General features: G+C 41.3%; 1 protein-coding gene across 1 annotated transcript in view; it reads right to left on the minus strand.

Moving 5' to 3' along the window:
- LOC125078668 (membrane-spanning 4-domains subfamily A member 4A-like) overlaps positions 1–6,012 on the minus strand; it is a 210,631-nt gene that overhangs the window by 48,385 nt on the left and 156,234 nt on the right. The gene's annotated exons all lie outside the window — the stretch shown is intronic.

Here is a 6,012-nt window from a genome sequence, read left to right on the forward strand (position 1 = left end):
GGAGCCTGCTTCCTCCTCTCTCTCTGCCTACTTGTGATCTCTGTCTGTCAAATAAATAAATGAAATATTAAAAAAAAAAGAAGAAGAAACTTAAATACTGAGTTGGAACTCAGAGAATTTCATTAGCCACAGGATAGCACTTGAAAACTTTACTGAGAATTTCACTGCAAGAAACTTGTTGAGGTTCTATGGTTTTTTTTCCCCTCTTCCCACTGTAGGAGAAGGAAGGAGGACTTCTCTCTCACCTCTAGGCTCAGAAACAGATGCTGCAATGGTAGCACATGGGGAACTTAATGTGGAGACTCACAATTTGGGGAAGATGGTAGACTTGAATCTAACACACTCCGAGGAACCAAAAGAGGCTAAGGTTTGGGCTTTCAACTCTGATGGCTGGAGTATTATCTATCACTGCACACCAAATGACCACAACCTTACAGGATTAATACAACACACCTTTATTATCTCACAGTTTCTACAGGTCAGGGCTGGGCATGGCTTAACTAGGCTCTTCACTTTGGGGTCTCACAAGGCTGCAATCAAGGTGTTGGCAGGGCTTTCGTCTCAACTGAGGCTTGTCTGGGGAAGGATCCACTTCCAAGCTTCCAGAGTTGGTAAAAGATTCCAGTTCCTTGCAGCTGCAGAACAAAGGGCCCCCCACCCTTTCTTTTTCTTTCTTTTTTTGGCTGGGTGTTGCCTGGAAGTCTTTGTAGGCTGTTGGTTAGAGTCTACTCTAAGTTCCTAACAGCGACTCACAGTCCCTGGCCACGTGGAGCTCCACAACATGGCTGCCTGCTTCCTCCAAGCCAGCAAGAAAGAGAAAGAGACACCAGTAAGGCATGATACCATCTCTTGCAATGTGATCAAGCAAGCGTTCTGTCACCTTGCTGTGTTCTATTTATTCATAGGTCTCACCTCTACTCAAGGGGAAGCAATCACAAAGGGCATGAACACGAGGAGGCAGGAAGCATTAGAGCACCCTAGAGTTGGTCTGCCACAGCTAGCAGGAGAAGCAGGTTGTATTGGGATGGCCTGTCCTTCCATAAGTCAGCCATGTGAAAGTTAACTCCACCTGAGTGGTCTTAGACTTGCTCCAAAAGGATACCAAAAGAGGCAAGGAGACCTTGAACGGAAAGAGGCCAGAGATTTTTGATGTCTACCCAGGGGTGGGAAGTAGGCGGAATCATGAACCACTGGCCGAGGAAGTGCATTAGAGTACTGCGAGGGCCAAGCCAAGGAATCCCAGTGGTGCAGCTCTGGTGCACTCAGCCCCTAGCCCCCTGACATCACGGTGGGAAAGTACCAGTTGATGTTCTCTGTCGCTCAGCATTCCTCACTCCTGCCCCTGATTGCAAGGAACAGAAATCCCTGTCAGCAAGCTGGGGAGGGCTGTTAGAGAGAGAAAAAAAGAGTACTTTTTCCTCCTTCCCACAATAGATGTCCTGTCTAGAGCAGACCGGAACTGAGAGAGAAGCTTTCACAGTAAATGAAAGCTGAACTTTGATTCTTATGTAAAACAGTACATTTTAGATATTCAAGTGCCTAGAATTCTCTACTCCCTGAAAGCAATTTACCTAAGATTTTAAATAAAAAGCTGGGGACATGTAGTCCTACTGAGAACATCTGGATAGGACAGTTGTGGGGGAAGAATGAGGTTGTTTTCTTTGAATTCTGTAAGTCCTGCTTATTCAAATACAAGTTACAAAGATTTTGAAAACCCAAAAAGAAAAAGTGCTGTTACTATTATTATTATTTTTTTTTAGATTTTCTTAATTTATTCAAGAGAGAAAGAGCATGTGAGAGAGCACAAGCAGGGGGAGCTGCAGAGGTAAAGGGAGAAGCAGGCTCCCCACTGAGTAGGATGCTGGATGTGGGGCTTAGTCCCAGGACGCTGGGATCATGACCTGAGCCCCAGGCGATGCTTAACCAATTGAGTCACCCAGGTGCCCCAGTGATATATTATTTTTGTGCTCTCCATGTTGCATACACTCATGCTTGAGAAATTGAGCCATTAGATTCCTTACACCATGGTATGCTCCTTAGAGAAGAACTTGGATTTCTTAAGTGCCCATCTTAGAAAATGTGCCCTATCCCCAAATTCTAATTAAAGAACCATGACTATAAACCAGTTGAAATTTAGCAATTTTAACTAACTCACTTTTTCTACTTAAATAAATGCATTTTAAAAAGTAAATGTCAGGGGCGCCTGGGTGGCTCAGTAGTTAAGCCTCCACCTTTGGCTCAGGTCATGATTACAGGGCCCTGGGATCAAGCCCCACATCAGGCTCCCTGCTCAACAGAGAGCCTGCTTCTCTCTCTCCCTCTGCCTGCCGCTCTGCTTACTTCTACTCTCTCTATCTCTCTGTCAAATAAATAAAAAATCTTAAAAAAAAAAGTAAATGTCATCATTGTATATTTTTGTGCAGTATTATTTGTTAAAATAAAAATAACCACGAATAAATGTAATTTTATATGACAATCATTGCATATTAAGTAAATAAGAAATATCTGTAGCAATAAATCTAGTTGACTATTTAATGGCAAAAGTTAGTATGATTATAACAGGTTAAGCGGTGAGGGGATTTTGTCTGAGTACCACTTACTTAAAGTGAAGGCGACATTTCATATCAATAAGGAGTTTTTTTCAAAATTTAAGCAATATTAAGAATCTCAAATCACAGAAGGTTGATAAGACTTTATCTGATAAGATTAGACATGTGTTGGGATGCCTGAGTGGCTCAGTCAGTTAAGTATCTGCCTTTGGCTCAGGTCATGATCCCAGGATTGGGTTCCTTACTCAGCGAGGAGTCTACCGTTCCCCCTGCTTTTGCTTTCTTTCTCTCTCTCTCTTTCTGACAAATAAATACAATCTTGAAAAAAAAAAAAAAGATTTGACATGTGTCAAAGAGCAAAATAAACATCATCAGAGTTACCAAACATGAAAGAAAGAAACAAAGAAGGGAAGAAAGAAAGAAAGGAAAGAAAAGAAAAGAAAAGAAAGAGCGAGAGGAGGAGGGAAGGAAGGAAAGAAGGAAAGAGGGGAGGGAGGGGAAAAGGAAGGAGGGAGGGAGGAAAGCTAAGTTTATGTGTTTATATATGTGCCTGGTAAGGAAGCACCACAGAGTAAATTCATTAAGAAATCACTGAGTGGGGAAAGTAAGGATTTTTCCAAATGGTAAGAAGGACATTTCGTGGTGGTTATGTAAACTGAAGACTGAAATCTAGCACTCTGGAAAGGGAAAATTAGTTGTTTAAAACAAATCCTTCTATTCAACATTTATAATCATTTATCAGCTTCAGTGGATGGAATCAGTTGTTACGAGACACAATACTCAGTTTTGATTTATTTCCTAGAAATATTTACCTTTCACACTCAAAATTATTTGCTAGCCCAAATTATAGGGGAAAAAAAACTAATGAAGAAATTTTGGTCTTCAAAATGTGATTAAAATTTGATATAATATAGGTGTGTGTGTGTGTGTGTGTGTGTGTGTGTGTGTGTGTGTGTGTGTGTTTAAAAATGAAAAATAAAGGGGCACCTGGGTGGCTCAGTGGGTTAAAGCCTCTGCCTTCGGCTCAGGTCATGGTCCCAGTGTCCTGGGATCGAGCCCCACATCGGGCTCTGTGCTCTGCGGGGAGCCTGCTTCCCCCTCTCTCTCTATCTGTCTGCCTCTCTGCCTACTTGTGATCTCTGTCTGTCAAATAAATAAAATCTTTAAAAAAAATGAAATATAAAATTCTTCCAAATGTATTTTAATATCTGCAAAGTGATGGTAAAATAGTTTCATATCTTTACACTGCTACTATCTGGTTTAAGAAAATAGGAAGAAATCTTCCCAAGTCTTAAATGTGCCATTTCATAGTTTTTCAAATATTTTCAGCTATATCTTCAAATGAGTTCATAACCAGCTTATGTGAACGATGTAATAATCCAGCTAACCAAGATGAATACACACACCTCAAAGAAATTACCTTGCAAATTCAACACTAATTGTAGCAAGATAATTTGCTTCTTTATTGTAGGGTCTCCTTATCTTTCTTATAAAATCATGGTGACTTTATTCAGGAATGGTGTGGTGCACAACTAAAAATCTGGTATTTTCTAGCTTATGGATGGAAATGGCAATATGACATGTTTCTGGACAATGAGACTTGAGAAGAATTTTGTTGGAGATTCATGGGAATGTGTCAATGTCTACCTTCCTCTTTGATACCTTTCTTCTGCCTCCCAGTAGTGGAGCACCCAAATTACTACGACCATATAGCTCCCATGAGGATGAAACCCTATGTTAGTTAAGGGTAGCTGAGCAGAAAGTTGGAAAGGAGGAGCTCAAATGTCGAAGACAATGAACTGTGCTCTGGGGAACCCCTTTTGGATAGTCTGTATCCCCTGTTTCTGGAGAAAAGAAATCTCAGTCATCTCTGTTCCAGTTCATAGATCTGAGATGCACTTCCATACTTACTAACTTCAGGGTCAGCCTGGACCAGGGAGGGGGAAATTGGGAAATTCTTGGACTTCACCCTTGAAGCAAGCTTAGCACCATGAGTCATTTGCCGTCTAGAGTGCTAGGACTCTGGAAAGGGCTGAGGATACCCAATCAATACACAGGAGCATGGATTTAGAGTATGTGTAGAAAAATCACAATAGAGGCCAGAGATCAATCGAGACATGAAACATACTTTTCTATAAAGGGTGTGGGAGAAGATGTTGGGCAAAGAACACAGATTTTTATGAATTCTAATATATGTGAGACTTTATGCTGGGCACATTATAGACTTATATAAGTGACTTAATACATGACCAACTCCTCACAGAAATTCTGAAAACCTCTTTATTATCATTTTATATATGAGAAAACTGGTTAACTGATTTCCCCACAAATTCCTTCTCAGACTCAGAAGAGGTGTGAGAGAAGCCCAATGACCTATGTCTTTCTTTGACAATTTGTTCAAAGCAGGTCACAGACCCAGAGGAAGGTCTGGACCATGAAGGTTTTCCTCAATGACGATGATGCTGGCCATGAGGATGGAGATGATGACAAAGTTGACAGACTGTTGTCCCGATGAACACCTGACCCAGAAGCCAAGAGACTTGGATTCTAGTCCTACTTCTTCCACTGACATGATGAGTCATCTGTGGTAGGCTCCTTCAGTAGTATTTCCTCACTTGGAGGTAAAAGACTGGACTAAAATTCTCTCCAAGATTTTATGAGTTCCTTAAATATCCCTGGCTTAGTTTTGTTCCTCTCTCAGGGGATAGCTTTGCCACCTTTAGGAAACTGAGGAAGTATGGAGCACATCATGCTGCCAGCTCTTGGTGTGCAGGTCACACTTCTAGAGCCATCTTAATCTCTGTCCTTCTGAGCAGAGGCTGTTCTCCAAGCAGTCTTAAAAGGAATGTTAAGGTAGCAACAATGTCCCCTCAATACCCCTACTTCCCAGCATGTGAGCTTGTATGCAGTCTAAATGGCTGTGCTTCAGACCCCCATCCACTGTATCCTTCCCAAGATGTGCCTGGACTTGCCTGAGCGCGAAGTTATTCAGAAGATATGAAGCCAGAAGCAGAGAAGAAAAAAAGCACCCAAAGAAGTGACAGTTGGGCAACAAGTACCCAGAGGTGGCTTTCAATTTGCCAAGAACCTGGGAAATGGGAAAATAAATAAATTCCCCCAAATCCAAAATGAATATCATTGTTATCACTAGTTACTGAGTACCTACTTTTTGTAAGCTCTTTGCATCTTTTCTCTTTAGTCTTCCCAACAGCCAACAGTGCAATCCCTATTATTCATCCCTATTCAGTAGACCAAAAACTCAGGCTCAGATAAACTAGTTGACTTACCTACAGGGATGGGGGAAATGAATTCTAACTGGGATCATGCAAGTCACTAGTCTTCACCAGCTATTTATTCTTACATGTTAGTTGTATTTTGTGTTACTTTCGAGTCCTTGAAATTTATAAAAAGAAAGCAGAGGTATTTTTCATGCACTGACTGTAAGTACACCGAAGATCATATC

The sequence above is a fragment of the Lutra lutra genome, chromosome 10 (genome assembly GCF_902655055.1).
Source record: "Lutra lutra chromosome 10, mLutLut1.2, whole genome shotgun sequence".
Lineage (NCBI taxonomy): Eukaryota > Metazoa > Chordata > Mammalia > Carnivora > Mustelidae > Lutra > Lutra lutra.